This window comes from Lepidochelys kempii, chromosome 12, assembly GCF_965140265.1.
Source record: "Lepidochelys kempii isolate rLepKem1 chromosome 12, rLepKem1.hap2, whole genome shotgun sequence".
Lineage (NCBI taxonomy): Eukaryota > Metazoa > Chordata > Testudines > Cheloniidae > Lepidochelys > Lepidochelys kempii.
Window position 1 is genome coordinate 10,725,700 of NC_133267.1, and position 15,400 is coordinate 10,741,099.

Here is a 15,400-nt window from a genome sequence, read left to right on the forward strand (position 1 = left end):
TGAAACAAAAATAATAGTTACATTGCTTAACAATAGTGGTGCCACCTCATCCAAAATTAAGTTTTCCCGTCTCTTTGAGTACAAATGTGCTTGACCTTTTTCCCCCCCCCCACTCCAAGTTACTGTGGGCCCAGTCCATACCTGTGTCAATCTAGCTACATCGTTCAGAGGTGTGGAAAAAGTCATATCTTTGAGAGACTGGGGGGTCTACACTGGTGGGGATCGACCTAAGATAAGCAACTTCAGCTACAAGAATAGCGTAGCTGAAGTCTATGTATCTTAGGTCGACTTACCTCGCATCCTCACGGCGCGGGGTCGACTGCCGCCGCTCCCCTGTCGACTCCGCTTCTGCCTCTCTCTGCGGTGGAGTACAGGAGTCAATGGCAGAGCGATCAGGGATCGATTTATCGCATCTACTCTAGACGTGCTAAATCAATCCGGCAGGTAGTGTAGACGTGTAGTTAAGCAGACCTAAGCCCAAGTGTAGACAGTGCCAAGTCAATGGAAGAATTCTTCTTGGCTTCTGCCTTTGAGAGGTGGGTTTACAACAGCCACAGAAAGAACCCCTTCTGTCACTATAATAAGCGTCTACACTATGGTGGTGCACCTGCTGGAATGTTTCTAGTGTAGACATATCCTAGATATCAGATTTGTGTTCAAAGCCCTTTGTGGCACAAAAACAGTCTTGGCTCTCATTTTGTATTCCCTGGCCTTCCTTTTGTGTGTACTTACTCTCTCATCTTTAGAAGGGATATTAACCCTTACATTTCAGGGATGTAGCCAACCTCTAACTTTTGGAGGTAAGGGGAAAATATTTCCCTGGGAGCTGGTTATCCCCAGCTGCTTACTGCACGGGTTTTGCACCATCCTCCAAATCAGCTGGCACTGGCCATTGTAGAAGACAGAACAGAGGACTAAATGGACCATTGGTCTGATCTGTAGGACTGTTTCTACGACTGAGCTCAGATTATGAACTCTCCAGGGAAAGGGCCAGTTCTCCTGTGAGCTCTAAGGGTGTGTCTATACTGCAAAAAAAAAACAACAAAAACCTGCAGCTCAAGTCAGCTGATGTGGGCTCGTGGGGCTAAAAATAGCAGTTTGGATGTTCCAGCTTGGGCTGGAGCCTGGGCTCTGACACCTGGAGAGGGGGGAGGGTCTCGGAGCCTGGGGTCCAGTCCGCATATCTACATTGCTTCTTGTTGCCCTGCAGCTTGAGCCCATTGACCCAGGCTCTGAGACTTGGTGCCGTGGGTTTTTCTTTGCAGTGTAGACATACCCGAAGTTACATACCACTCCTTTGGGCATCATCTAAACAAATCATTTAAATTTTAAATTACTTTTTCTTTTTCTGTGTGATTGGTTAGGGCTGAACATTTAATCCCTCAAGGCTGAATTAGAGCAGAAAGGTGCTGTTGTATCTCATTGCCTTCCTCTCCCTCCCCATCACACTACTGTTCCATAGCTTTCAGATTTTCATCCGCACCCACAAGGAAAATGGTTATTTTTATTGTTGTTGTTTTTCAAGGTGAATACAGTAAACTGTGTCCATCTCAAACTCATGGTCAAACCGCACATGTAACCCATTGACTCTACTACTTTGAAGTACTGGAGAGAATGTCCTTTTTATGACACACTGTGGGGGAAAAACTTTCCTCCCCTTTCAGTGAGTGCCTGAGCATTTATTTTTATTGTAGGCACCATTTGTCCTAATGTAGCGTGCACTAAAAATGTTGCTAGTGCTGGAACATTATAAATAACTATCACTCCCTTCGGGCCTATAATAGTTTAATGGACATTTCTGTGGTATTGTAGGCCGTATCAAGAACAAAAGTGCATGTTTTGACTTAAGGTTTTCTCACTAACTGAAGCACAGACTTGAATGCTCAAGACACTGGGGGTACAGAACGTTGCTATGCACGCAAGAGCACGCTTTGTACCTACCGTTCCCTGAGAAGGCCTCTTCTTTGAAAGCATTGTAAATATTGCTCCAGCTGTGGGAAACCAACTGGGAAGCTACAGTAGCCGGGAAGCTACAGTAGCCAGAAAGCCAACCCTGATAGTGCAGACTTGTCAGATAAAATAGAATTCAGACCTCTCCAATTCTAAGTGAACAAAGCAAGGTTCCCAACCACCATCTTCCTTTGCCTCTTTCTTGTTGCCAAGCTCACCCTAACCCTTGAACTCTTCCTTCAGGCTGGCTAGGGAAGGGAGCTTCTTCCCGCAATTGAGGGGTCTCCTGGTTGAGTGACTTCTCTTAATAGAAGCCATCCCTGAATATTGGAGCTTGCCGAAAACATGGTGCCTGTGAAACAGCCTGTGGCTCTAGCCACAGTGACTTTGTTTTCCCCTTAGAAAGCAGACTTTCCAAGTGTAATTCTGTCCTACCTACTTCAGCTACAAAGACTGTAGATTCTTCTGATACACACCTCATTTTTGAGGCATGCACAGTTTGGTGAACTTTAGGACATGTGAAGATTGAGGACATTGTGGGCAAGATTTTTTAAAAGACCCAACCCTGCTGTTTTTGCAAATGCAATTTCCAGTCCTTCCCTCACCCCCCACCTTCTTAGTGAAATGACTTCCCCTCTGCTTTGAGCATTGAAATCTTAAAACTGCCCAATTTAGTGGGGATAGGAGCCAAAACTATTGTGCAAAAACTGAACACAAAGGGGTGTACAAACTGATCTATTAGCCGGCTGTGCCAAACTGGCTGCTTGTTTTATTCATTCATTTTCAAGGCCAGAAGGGACGGTAGTGATTTAATTGGACCTCCTGCTTAACACAGGTCACTGAATTTCAGCCCTAGCCTCGCTTTTCCTGGCCTCCTCCCCCTGCTCTAGAATATATTACTCCTTTTCTATTTAATAGGCTGCTGGGTGGCACTTTGAGAGTTGTGCCTTCCTAATGAGTAGCTAAGGTAAAATGGCGCCCCCTGCTGCATCTTCATGATGTTTTCCTCAACATGGGAAGGTGAGTGTTTAGTCATGCATCGACCATGTGTGTCCTTATACAGCTTTGCTAGAACAGCTAATTAATATTAGCACCACTCACTCAAAATTGACAAGATGCCAAGTGTAACAGATTGCAGGAGCAGGTATTGCAGATATGCCAAATGACTTCCCATGGTGGCTTTCTTGCATGCAAGATATTTCACTTCGGAATCCTGCTGCCCACATTTTAAAACAAAGAAACCATTGGAAGGTTGTGTGTGACATGTATCATCTAGGTAAACTATCCTCTAGGCAAAGGCATTTTTTTTTTCCCCAGGCAGAATTTTGCTATGAAACAACAGGCAGATGTCAATGGGACTATAGTGATTTCAAATACACAAACAAGACCAATCATCTATCTTGAGTGTCCTAAATCTCCCTCCTCTTATCTGGGAATATTAAAGCTAAAACTGGTATGCAGCACAGTTTGTGAAGAGAGGTGTCTTATTTAAAAAAAAAGAAAAAGAAAAAAAATCACCACCACTGATTTCAAGCTGGAAGGAGATGCAGCCATGTCTGTTTCATCTCTGAACATTTGTGTTTAGGCACCAGCTCAGTTTTCAAGCATCAGGCAAAGTGCACTCTCATCGTAATTTCTTGAAAAGATGGGTGGTATTTTGCCATCTCGTACTGTGCCACTGACCTCCGCTTAGTTCTGAGTGAACACCAAGGTTGATAGTTCCTTCATGCTTTCCATTTCATGTAAATTGTTCTTTCACCCTTTACAAATTCTTTATATACCCTTGAAAAACTTTGTATACTAACAAAAACATGAGTGCGTGGTGTCTGGGTAATGATCCCACCAGAACCCATTACAGCACCAGGAATAATATGGAGAAAACCATTCGAGTTTGGGAATAACACTGACCTATTCCTAAAGCCACCCGATCAGAAAGTGAGTGGGAGACATGGTTAACTGAGCTATTCTGCAATAGCACAACCCTCTTTCCTTCTCCAAGCAATATGCCTTCTGCAACCCTGGGCGGTTTCTGCAGCAGTATCATAGAAACGTAGGGCTGGAAGGAACCCCGAGATGTCATCTAAGTCTAGACCCCTATGCTGAGGCAGGACCACAGTAAAACTAAATCATGTTCCTAAAAACCTCCAACGATGGGGATTCCACAGTCTTACTTGTAAGTCTATTCCAGAGCTTAAACTACCTATACAATTATAAAGTTTTTCCTAATATCTAACTTAAATCTCCCCTGCTGCAAATTAAGCCCCTTACAGCTTGTTCTACCTTCATTGAACATGGAGAACAATTGATCATCATAACAGTCCTTAACATATTTGGAGACTTAAAAGGTCTTCCCTCTGTCTTCTTTTCTCAAGACTAAACATGCCCTGTTTTTAACCTTTCCCCACAGGTCAAGTTTTCCAAACCTTTGATCATTTTTGTTGCTCTCCTCTGCACACCCTCCAACTTGTCCACATGCATGGGAAGCCCAAACCTTCCTATATACACCGTCTGCTCAGCCATGCATTCGTCTCCAGGATTCGTGTGTCCCTGCCTGGACCCTTACCCTCAATAAGGAGGATGGATGATAACACAACTTGTGCCCTAGCTCCTTTACCCTTACTTCCACAGCACTGCACCCAGCTGATCTGCTCAGGGTCAAGCAGCATGGGGTGGTGGTCAGAGGGACAGATGAACCTTGGCAATGTAGAGGAGACTGGAGGTGACTGACCCCAATGGCAAAGCATGTTGTACTCAGGTTCCAAAATGAATACTACTGATGCTATTGAACTGGAGCAAAGTAACTGCTGCATTAGTCACAAGAATAATTACAGACAGGCCAGAACCAAACCCTGGATGCAAATACTTCTGAATGTTGGGAAAGGGGATAAATCTGGATCCACTTGTAGCCACTTGCCTCTACCTCCATAAGGGAGCAAACCAAACTCCAGCTCCAAAGACTTCAGAGTGTATAAAATCTAGGTCTGAATTTGGCTGCTCAGGCTCTTCTCTATTAATTACTCTGGACAAGATTTTGTTTTTTGGACTTCTGGTTGTAGGTAAACCGGCCCAAGAGGGGTGGGAAATAAGTACAGTCAGGGAAATAGTAACCAGATTTTAATTGGTTGAGTGGAAGGAGAATGTAATGGCCATTTTAATTTCAGTCTTGATACTTTGTTTATGAAGGATTTAGTTACCAACTAACTATTTGGGATGTCACTCAATATTGTACTACTACAGCAGTTGGAATGCATCCTTTCACTCAAAAGTTAAACCCAAGTTTAACCAACTGGTATTAATGTTAATCCTTGTACTATTTGAAAAATATAGAACATGTAACACAGGCCTGTGTATGTAACTGATGCACAGTAGTGGTGCTAGAGGAAGGGGATTTGGTGAGGCAATAGATTTCCGTTTCAATATTATAAAGTAAAATATGGGGAGAAAAATGGCACAGAGGGGCAAAAGAGAAAATATTTAATGCCCAGGGTCAGCTTTAGCTCAGTTATTTATCCAAAAATAATTCACCCCATGTGCTTTCTAACCAGTAATGTTGGCATCGGGGTTTATAATAGGTTTTTTCTGCTCTCCACTATAAGCTAAGAATAGAGGTTACACTTCTGTAGAATTGCAGTACTGAAGTAGGTGACTATTTAGTCTGTCCTATAACCAAATTTTGCTGGCTGACTTTTGAGTCATCTTTATCCTTGTCATTTCAGGAGCTGGACTGGTAATCAAGGGGTTTATGTTCAGCTAGTCACCATTTCAAATTCTTGGTGACACACTGCTGATAGTCATAAATGTACACCTCTATACACATCCTCATGTTCAAACCAGTACCATGTCAGCGCTGGATTCCCTGTTCCTCTTATTGGTCATGTGCCTTTTCTCTGATTATTCATGCAACTTTTCTATTTTCTGCCAGTCATCTCATGTGACCTCAGAAGATGATGGCATAACTGCTTTTTCCATATTTAAAAAAAAAAAAAAGATTTCACAGTAGCACTTAATTCATTTTCAACATTGCCTTACTTGTCATACTGGTCCAATGACTGACTTACACTCCTTATTCAGCTGCTATGACTACAGCCAGGCTAGTACTCCAAGGCAATATTTGCCAGCAGTTACCCCCCCTCCTCCCCCTAACGGCTTTTATTCACTTCCCATTAACATTTCATGAGCAAACTTTTGCTCATGGAAACAGAAAGAGTCAGAGCAGGGAGCCACAAATTTTTGCACCAGAAGGCTAAATAATGTGTGACAAACATCTAAACAGGGAGCAGAAACAATACCTTATGAACTTAGCCAATCACACACCACTATGAATTGCAGCTATTCTAAGCAACAGTCACAATAGCTGATTTGTGAGCCACGCAGACATTAAATATATTTGCCTAAGCACTTGGTGCATTCAGTCAATTAAATAACATATTTGTAAAGCTCAACATGCACAGACTTCTTAAGAACCAAAAGAGGGGCTCAAATTCATTGAATAAATTGTTCACCCATCTCTAGCTATTACTTGTCTCTCATTACACCAAACTATCTATGCATTCTAACTCACTTAGTAAAAGTAGAAAACCAGTGCTCTGTAGCAAGTTTATGCAAAAAGCAGAAGACCTTGATATCATGAAAATAAGCCTGCTCTGACACAATAGCGACGGCAGTTTCTATCGAAAAATATAAAATGAGAAAAGCTTTAAAAGCAGTTGATTCATTTAGAGAGCATCTCCGTAGCACTCGTGCCACAGCTTAGCCATTGTGGCCCGTATGAATGCCTCGCCATTCAGCAAGGATACCAACCCTGATTCACATTTTCTTTGGGCATATTGTGAAGGAAGATTAATGGACACGTTCACTGATCAATTCATGGAAGATTTACAGGCAATTTTACAACACTAGGAGCAATCTTCATATTAGTGGGAGAATGCCCCGATATTCCAAGCTACCCTGATCCTAAATTTTCCAGGTTAGTTCAAGCTGGAGTTGATCATGTCCAAAGTGGCACATTATATTACACTCAGGAATGCAGTCATGACATTTCATACCATAGAAATGCCATAAATGATGTTCTAGATTGGATTAAGTTCTGCAAACTGGTAAATTCAGCACTCAACCAACTTTACTCTTGGTGTCCTGTACATCTGTTGGTCTCATGGGCAGTGTGCTAGGGAATTTAGCTCAGTGACATAAAAAGATGAATGTGTCCACTAGTAGTTGAGAGCTGCTAGGCTTTGTAGTTAGGTATTTGGGGGAGGGGTGGGGTGCAGAGGGAAAGTTGGTTGGTTTTTAAATGTAATGTGCTTCATTAGTTTTTACATTCATTAGGTACAGTGTCTTTCGCAGCAGCCTTCTGGAAATTCCTTGCCTTTTTGAGTTATTCAGAGCCTGTTATAAGAAAGGCCCTTCCAAGTTAATCATCTCTCACCCGACTGACCTAGGATCTTGAACTCTAGAAATATTTCTCACCTCTTCCCACTACTCTTTCCAGGTGAGGTCCTGGATAGTCCAGCTTCTAGCATCACATCATATTCATCCCATAGCAGACTCTCTTTGGCATGGTTAGTGCTGCTGCTCCCTCCCACCCCACTTTTGAGTTGCACATATTTTACTGCTTTCCTTTGAAAACTAGGTCCCTTTCTGTAATATTTGATCAACAAGTGGCAAAGCACAGAGTGGTTTCCTTCTCATGTGATTAAAAGCAAAGTCGGTAGGAAGGAGTAGGAGTGAGAGGGGGAGGATAAAAATGTATTAGTACAAGTAGACACAAAACTGAAGTCTGGTTAACAAAGCAGCTAGGGTGTGTATAAAAGTGGTGATTAGGTAAGTGATAGGAACCTACTGCAATGAGAGTATTGCTTGCTGGAATTCACCTTTCGTGTGAGGGGCAGGAGTCTTCTCAGAACAAAAGTCCCCACAGCCATGCAAGACTTGGTTTTTAAAGCATTACAATCTTCCATCCCTGATCTGCTGGGAACCAGTCTTCAGTGTATACCTATCCCAAGGCATCCTTTTCTCTTCTATTCCTCTTCTCCTCCCCTCCATCTGAACTATGGCTTTAGTCCACACCTTTTCTGTTCACTTCCAGCCTCCCCCCAGCCCCACTTTACATCCCTTAATTGGTTTTTCATTATCAAATCAAGGTTCTTCACTGATACCAGGTCCATGGTTAATTTACTAAGTGTCCACAGCACCTGAATGTCTCTGCATGCCATTCCTGTTCAGATGGTACATAATTTTTTGGTTAGAATTAAGTTTATTTGCTTTGCAATAAATGAGAATTTAAATAACTGCTCTTTAAGGGAAATTGGCCCTAAAAGCTGCTCCTTACTGTAGAAGCCTTAATGCCAGGATTTACTTACTTTTGTGTTTTCAAACTAATCCTCCAGGCCTGGAAACACCTCAGCCCTCTAAAGCTGTGCAGGGATTGCTATTTTTGAGGGTCTGCTAGGATCTACTGTTGCTGGGGAAGGGTATTTGTGAATGTGCTTTCTAATTTCTTGTAAAAGTAAGTTTTCAAAGAAGCTGGAAAGGCATTTAATCAGCTCCTTTTGTCACAGGTTTTGCGCCAGATCATACTGTTGCCTTGCATTTACCCCAGCTTTTAGGATCGTTATTTCCCCCACCCACCACTTTACTGTCCAGCTTTTCAAGAGTTTCATGGCTGTGAGACCACGCGGTGAGGCTCTGAGCACTGGGGCACTGTAACCAAATCTTTCCATGTTGGAAAGTCCCAGTTCTGCTCTCGTGTCTTGTGGAGTGTAGATCAGGCGTAACTCCACTGAAGCCAGTGCAGTTACACCAGAGCAAGACTGGTGTGAGGAGACCGAGGCCCGAAGTATTGCTTCTGTGACTTGTCAGGGCATCTTTAGAAGTACCTAGCTTTTAAATTATTTCTTAGGTTTTTTTTTTCTACACTTGTTATGCTGTCTTTAAGAAGACACGTGCAGGTTAAATGCTAGAAAGGGAAGAGAAGGGACACGGCCCAGAACCAAATAGTGAACCAAAGGACCAAAATGCTTGGTACGCAACTAGATTTGTTCTTCATCTTCCCTCCTTTTTATAATCCTGATTTTCAGAAGTCAGATGAGAGGTTTCATAGAGTTTAAGGCCCGAAGAAATCATCAGCTCATGTAGTCTGTCCTCTTGTATATCCCAGCATTAGATTTCACCCTGATTGACCAAAACATTTCAGTCCTCAGGAAACTAAACTGCATTATAGGCAGCAAACAGGAGAGACCAAAGTGCCTGCAATGGCAGAGAACTGAGTAAGTGAGATGATCCCAGCAGGCAAATGTCACCCTACAGAGGAAGGCAATCTTCCCCCCACTTTCCCTCCCTAACAATCTGAAATTGGGTGAAATTCCTTCCTGACTCCCAGATCTGGTGCTCGGTTAGACCCTGAGCATGTGAGTAAGAGACTCCAGCCAGGTATCTACAGAGGATTCTCTCTCACCTTAGAACTAGTCCACCTTTTTCATGTCTTATCTCCAGCTCTGGCCACTATCTCATGCTTCAGAGGAAGTCTTCCCCCCCACCCCTGCTCCTGTTTAGCCAATTTGTTGTACATCTGTGGATGGATGGAGTAGGGATGCTTCCTGATGTTTTCGGGTGACCAGATGAAGCCCTGAAACATGACATTTGATTTTAGTTATGTTAATGCAGAGCTGCAAATCTTCTGAGCATTCGAAGGTGAATTATTAAGTATACTTTCTCTCTGATAAGTAAAGCTATATACATGTCTCTGGTAGAAGCAGAATGATGGAAATGAATGCATGTGGTACATTGCCTTATCTTTGCATATTACAGGCAAGGAACATATACCTTTTTCAAGTGTTTGACACCTTTATTGAGAGAGTGATTTACTCAGGAACAGGAATAAGATTTTTTTTTTTCTATCAATACTAGGGAGCATTGACTACAAATATCTTGTTGTCCCAGACCTTCCCAGCAGATGTCGCTACTGTGACAATTTTCCCAAACAGTAGCTCAAGATAGAAAATGTAAACAGGTAAGCATCACAAGCTTTCCTACACAGTCAGAATCTGCTGAAACAGCAGGAGGAAATCTTAACTGCAACTCCACTGTGTAAAGTTTAGCTCTATTGCCGTTAGGTAGGATTAGCTAATGTTACTGTATTTTTGTTACATCATTCTTTGCAACAGAAATGAGTTAGGTAATCATAGTCAGAAATTAATAACCAAATCCTAGAATGGCTAGTTCCATAGTCTCCCTGTGGTGTTCTTGCACTTAATGCCTAAAATAGGAAATGAAAAGTAAAAAAGCTAAATTATAAAAATCAGCTAACTGAAAGGTGGATATGAAGCCTTTAGTTTCCTGTGTACACTGTCACATACAGAGATGCTATCTCCTAAGATCTGTCCCATTTTTCTCACTACACCTTCAATATAAGATCACATTTGTTTATGACTAATACTACCATGAATCTGTGTATGAAACTGAAATGTTTTAGAAATTGCCATTTCTTAACCATCACACCTTTGTAATGGCTTCGTATAGGAGCCCACTAGGAGCATGTAAATGTTTCCCATCTCTTCTTAACAGATGAAAATACATACAATACAAAGTTAAAAAGGGTTGTGGTGTCAGATCATTGACAAAGGGTGGAAACCTGGGTTATGAATCAGACAGCAGGGTTCGATGCTAAACTCAATCAGTGAAGTCACAATCAGGTACCTGTTGGAGTCTCAAGTACTTTTCAGTTTAACCATAACAAGAAATTATTCTCATCTGTGCTTTCTGCTACACTCTGCTAGAGAGCCTGAACGTTCATTCATGTAATCCAGCACTTCATCACATAGTTAACATTTTAATATCCTTGTACTAAGAGCTTTCCAAAGTGGTCCGTTCCCTGAAGAGCTAAATATAAAGACGAGAGCTCAAGCAACGAACTACAACACAAAGTAATCAGGGTATAGGGACTGGAGAAGAAGCATGTGCCTTACAAAGTATCCTGCATCTCTCCGGTCTTCCTCTCGCCCCATAAGGGAGAAATGGGGCTTTGAAGCAGAAGGCAGGGGGAGAGAGGCTGGCAAGGGAGGGATTGTTAAGGGGGGGGGGGGGTCAGTAGCCAGTAAGGTGAGAAGAAGGACTATCCACATTAAAAATGATGAAAGCACAGTCAGTGATGCCCAGGGCAGTGGGAAGGGTCCTCCGCACAAGCGAGGGGGTGACATTTTTTTTGAGTCAGAGGAAGGGAGAGAAGGAAGTGTCCAATTCATGCCCCACAGGCATGCCGTTTTCTCCCTCAGCTGAGGAGCCCAAGCCTGGTGCTCTTGGGAGAGTGCCGCATCATAAGTGTGCCATTGCTGTTGTCCTGGTATGGAAGGGCCTCTCTTTTGCTACCATTGCTCCAGATCCTGGGTCGTAGAAAGAACCCGAACCACGGACTTTCCTCAGCAGGGTTGCCACCTCTGTGTAGTTACCTGGAAGGACAAAATGCTCCTTTCACAGCATTGCTATTTTGCTGGAAAAAAATTTGGGTCCAGCTACCCCACAGGACATGGAACAGATGTGAAAATTGGCATGGGTGTCAGCCTGAGTCCTCAGGGTTAGTTACAATTTTCATCATTTAGTCTTCCCATGACTGGAGTACATATTCTCTAACCCCCTAATGAACCAGTCTTCAGCTGTCTTAGATCTTAGCTGTATACAGTGGTGTTGCAGCTGTGGTGTCCCAGGCTATTAGAGACAAGGTGGGGTGAGCTAATATCTTTTATGGGACCAATTTCTGTTGGTGAGAGGTTTCCACAGAGCTCTTCTTTTGGTCACCTGAAGAAGAGCTGTGTGTAAGTTTGAAAGCTTGATCCAATAAAAGATATTACCTCACCCACCTTGTGTCTCTCATCGGTCTCAGCTTCTTTTCTCTAAATAGCTACAAAGCATTGATCTAGATTACTAATGTTACTGTACACTAATTACATACCTAATTATAGTGAAAAAATGTGGAATAGTGTTCAAACATCAAGCACTATATTTAGTAAATCTCACGTATAATTACTTAGCACTGAATCACTGGCACAGTGGCCAGCCTTTCTAGTCTATAAATAGGGACTATCAGTAAAGATGAACAGTCCCCACTCTGAATAGGTAACTAATCCTAAATTGATCAGTGCTCTCTGTGAGTGAGATCCTTGCCTGCCCCACCCAGACAGGTGCAATATTGCCAACCAAAGACTATAGATCTAGCCTAAATTTGGAATTTGCTCACCTGTGAGATAGGAGTATGTGTAATTGTATTAACCTCCTAGGTAGCTAGAAAACACTGAGTTCATAACCAATTAATCTTTCTGTAGCTCATTAAGTTGCTTGGAAGAGATCAGTCTTTTCAAAATAAGCAACCTTACTGAGGTTCCGACTTGTCCTTCACCTTCCAAGAAATCCGTGTAGCATAAGCTGACTAGTTCTTGGATTGATGCTCAAAATTACTGCATTTTATTTAAACTCTCCATTAGGACTGTATGTGAACCGTCTGTGCACTGGGGAAAGGAATCACTACATAAGCACAAGTTCCAAGGACTGCAACAGGGGTAGCAGTGATTGGATCTGTAGTAACAGAGCTCCAGAAGCCTGAATCCACAATGCAAGCAGTGCAGATGGACGGAAGCTTCCCAAGCTTCCGTAGTCACATATTGGTTGATTACTCACTTTTTGCAAGCGAAATAGATTTCACCCACTAACTTGAATTCCATAAAAATAGTATTCTAAATTTCTGAAAGTATTAAGGTGCAGGTTGGGACATCTTGTAGAAATACTGTTTAGCTCTTTTTAATAAGAATGAGGAGTACTTGTGGAACCTTAGAGACTAACAAATTTATTTGAGCATAAGCTTTCGTGGGCTAAAACCCACTTCATCAGAGTGCAGTGGAAAATACAGTGGAAAAGTTCATTCAGTGCAGTGGAATGCAGTGGAAAATACAGTAGAAATATATACATACACAGAGAGAGAACATGGAAAAAATGGGTGTCTTTTTTACATACACACTATAACGAGAGGTATCAGTCAAGATGGGTTATTAACAGCAGGAGAAAAACCCTTTTGTAGTGATAATCAAGATGGCCCATTTCCACCAGTTGACAAGAAGGTGCGAGTAACAGTAGGGGGAAAAATAAGCATGGGGAAATAGTTTTACTTTGTGTAATGACCCATCCACTCCCCATCTTTATTCAAGCCTAATTTAATGGTGTCCGGGTTTGCAAATTAATTATAATTCAGCAGTTTCTCATTGAAGTCTGTGTTTGAAGTTTTTTTGTTGTAGTATTGCAGGTTTTAGGTCTGTAATCGAGTGACCAGAGAGAGCGAAGTGTTCTCCAACTGGTTTTTGAATGTTATAATTCTTGACGTCTGATTTGTGTCTGTCTGTTCTTTTACGTAGAGACTGTCCGGTTTGGCCAATGTACAGGGGCATTGCTGGCACATATCACATTGGTAGATGTGCAGGTGAACAAGCCTCTGAGAGCGTGGCTGATGTGATTAAGTGCTACGATGATGTCCCCTGAATAGATATGTGGACACAGTTGGCAACAGGCTTTGGTGCAAGGATTCTACTGGCTGTAGAATGACCGAGCCTAATAGGGTTCAGAATGTGAGTGAGGCCAAACAGCAAAAATGAAGATGTTTGTACCCCAATGCGAGGAGCCCGGGTAACAAAATGGAGGAACTAGAGTTACTGGTGCAAGAAGTGAAACCAGATATTCTAGGGAGAACAGAGACCTGGTGGAATAGTCGCCATGACTGGAGTACAGGTATTGAAGGGTCTGTGCTGTTTAGGAAAGACCGAAATAAAGGTAAAGGTGGTGGAGTAGCACTGTATATCAATGATGAGGTAGAATGTAAAGAAATAAGAAGCGATGAAATGGATATGACTGAGTCCGTCTGGGCAAAAATTACATTGGGGAAGAAAACTATTAGAGCCTCCCCTGGGACAGTGCTTGGGGTGAGCTATAGACCGCCGGGATCTAATTTGCATATGGATAGAGCCCTTTTTAATGTTTTTAATAAAGTAAATACTAATGGAAACTGTGTGATCATGGGAGACTTTAACTTCCCAAATACAGACTGGAGGACGAGTGCTAGTAATAATAATAGGGCTCATTTTCTTAGATGCGACAGCTGATGGATTCCTTCATCAAGTAGTTGCTGAACCGACTAGAGGGGATCCATTTTAGATTTGGTTTTGGTGAGTAGTGAGGAGAAATGTAGGGGATAATCTTGGCTCAAGTGATCATGAACTAATTCAGTTCAAACTGAAGGAAAGGATTAACAAAAATAAATCTGCAACTAGGGTTTTTGATTTCAAAAGAGCTGACTTTCAAAAATTAAGGAAATTAGTTAGGGAAGTGGATTGGACTGAAGAATTTATGGATCTAAAGGTAGAGGAGGCCTGGGATTATTTTAAATCAAAGCTGCAGAAGCTATCGGAAGCCTGTATCCCAAGAAAGGGGAAAAAATTCATAGGCAGGAGTTGTAGACCAAGCTGGATGAGCAAGCATCTCAGAGAGGTGATTAAGAAAAAGCAGAAAGCATACAGGGAGTGGAAGAAGGGAGGGATCAGCAAGGAAAGCTACCTTACTGAGGTCAGAACACGTAGGGATAAAGTGAGACAGGCTAAAAGTCAAGTAGAGTTGGACCTTGCAAAGGGAATTAAAACCAATAGTAAAAGGTTCTATAGCCATATAAATAAGAAAGAAGTGGGACCGCTAAACACTGAGGATGGAGTGGAGGTTAAAGATAATCTTGGCATGGCCCAATATCTAAACAAATACTCTGCCTCAGTCTTTAATAAGACTAAAGAGGATCTTAGGGATAATGGTAGCATGACAAATGGGAATGAGGATATGGAGGTAGACGCGAAACTCAAACAGCTTAATGGGACTAAATCGGGGGGCCCAGATAATCTTGATCCAAGAATATTAAAGGAATTGGCACATGAAATTGCAAGCCCATTAGCAAGAATTTTTAATGAATCTGTAAACTCAGGGGTTGTACTGTATGATTGGAGAATTGCTAACATAGTTCCTATTTTTAAGAAAGGGAAAAAAAGTGATCCGGGTAATTATAGGCCTGTTAGTTTGACATCTGTAGTATGCAAGGTCTTGGAAAAAATTTTGAAGGAGAAGGTAGTTAAGGACATTGAAGTCAATGGTAAATGGGACAAAATACAACATGGTTTTTACAAAAGGTAGATCATGCCAAACCAACCTGATCTCCTTCTTTGAGAAAGTAACAGATTTTTTTAGACAAAGGAAACACCGTGGATCTAATTTACCTAGATTTCAGTAAGGCATTTGATACCGTGTCACATGGGGAATTATTAGTTAAATTGGATAAGATGGGGATCAATAGGAAAATTGAAAGGTGGATAAGGAATTGGTTAAAGGGGAGACTACAACGGGTCCTAGTGAAAGGTGAACTGTCAGGCTGGAGGGAGGT